This window comes from Ailuropoda melanoleuca, chromosome 8 (assembly GCF_002007445.2).
Source record: "Ailuropoda melanoleuca isolate Jingjing chromosome 8, ASM200744v2, whole genome shotgun sequence".
Classification (NCBI taxonomy): domain Eukaryota; kingdom Metazoa; phylum Chordata; class Mammalia; order Carnivora; family Ursidae; genus Ailuropoda; species Ailuropoda melanoleuca.
The window spans coordinates 92,976,563-92,978,343 of record NC_048225.1 but is presented as its reverse complement, the minus strand read 5'-3'; positions in this window follow the sequence as shown (position 1 = coordinate 92,978,343).

Below are 1,781 nucleotides of genomic sequence, written 5' to 3'. Positions count from 1 at the left end.
TTTGCCATCTGTATACCTTCTTTGGTGGCTCACCTATTTGAATCTTTGTCTATTTTTAAAATTGGGTTGTTTTTTATTATTGAGTTTTGAGAGTTTTAAAAAAATATAACTAACATGAGTCCTTTATCAGATATATGCACACAGTCTGCAACTCGCCTTTCCATTCTCTTAGCAGGGTCTTAGGAAGAGCATGAGATTTCTTTCTAAGAAGTGTAATTTATCAATATTTAATTTCATGGATCACGCATGGGTGTCACGTCTAAGACATCTTTCTTCACAGAAGGTCACAAAGGTTTTCTCTTACGAGTTCTTCCAGATATTTTAGAGATTTGGTTTTACATAGGTTTATGATCCGTTTTGAGTTAATTTTTATATATGGTGAAGGCATGAATCCAAGTTTATCTCTTTGCATACCAGTATCCAACTGTTATAGCCCCATTTGTTGAAAACACTATCTTTTTCTTCACTGAATTACCTTTGCCCCTTTGTAGAAAATCAGTTATGCATGTTTCCTAGGACTGCCTAATAACATACCACAGACCTGGGAGCTTACAACCACAGACGTATATTCTCTCACAGTTCTGGAGGCTCGGAATCTGAAATCAAGGGGTTGGCAGGAAGCATTCTCTCCAGAGGCTGTAGTCTCGAATTCTCTCCTACCTCTTCCAGCTTCTGGGGGCTCTAGACACTCCTTGGTTTGTGGCAGCATAACCCTAATCTCTGTCTCGTCTCTCCCTGGCCTCCCGCCCAAGTATCTCTCAGGGTCTTCTCCTCTTCTTATAAGGATGCCTGTCATTGGCTTCAGGGCCGATCCTAAATCCAGGATGTTCTCATCTTACGATCTCTAACTTAATTACATCTGCACAGACCCATTTTCCAAATAAGATCACATTCATAGGTTCCGGGTGGACATTTGCTTTGGGGAAGGGAGGAACACAAGTCAGCCCACTACACACATCTATGTGTGGGGCTATTTGGCTATTACTGCTTTATAATAAGTTCTAGAGGAGAACATAGGCAACAACTTCTATGACATCGGCCAGAGCAACCTTTTTCACGACACATCTCCAAAGGAGAGAAATAAAAGATAAAATGAACTTATGGGACTTTATCAGGATAAAGAGCTTCTGCACAGCCAAGGAAACAGTCAAAAAAACTAAGAGACAGCCCACGGAATGGGAGAATATATTTGCAAAGGACACCACAGATAAAGGACTGGTATCCAAGATCTACAAAGAACTTCTCAAACTCAATACACGAGAAACAAATAAACAAATCATAAAATGGGCAGAAGATATGAACAGACACTTTTCCAATGAAGACATACAAATGGCTAACAGACACATGAAAAAATGTTCAAAATCATTAGCCATCAGGGAAATTCAAATCAAAACCACACTGAGATACCACCTTACGCCAGTTAGAATGGCAAAGATAGACAAGGCAAGAAACAACAATTGTTGGAGAGGATGTGGAGAAAGGGGATCCCTCCTACATTGTTGGTGGGAATGCAAGTTGGTACAGCCACTCTGGAAAACAGTGTGGAGGTCCCTTAAAAAGTTAAAAATTGAACTACCCTATGACCCAGCCATTGCACTACTGGGTGTTTACCCCAAAGATACAGACGTAGTAAAGAGAAGGGCCATATGCACCCCAATGTTCATAGCTGCATTGTCCACAATAGCCAAATCATGGAAGGAGCCGAGATGCCCTTCAACAGATGACTGGATTAAGAAGCTGTGGTCCATATATACAATGGAATATTACTCAGCTATCAGAAA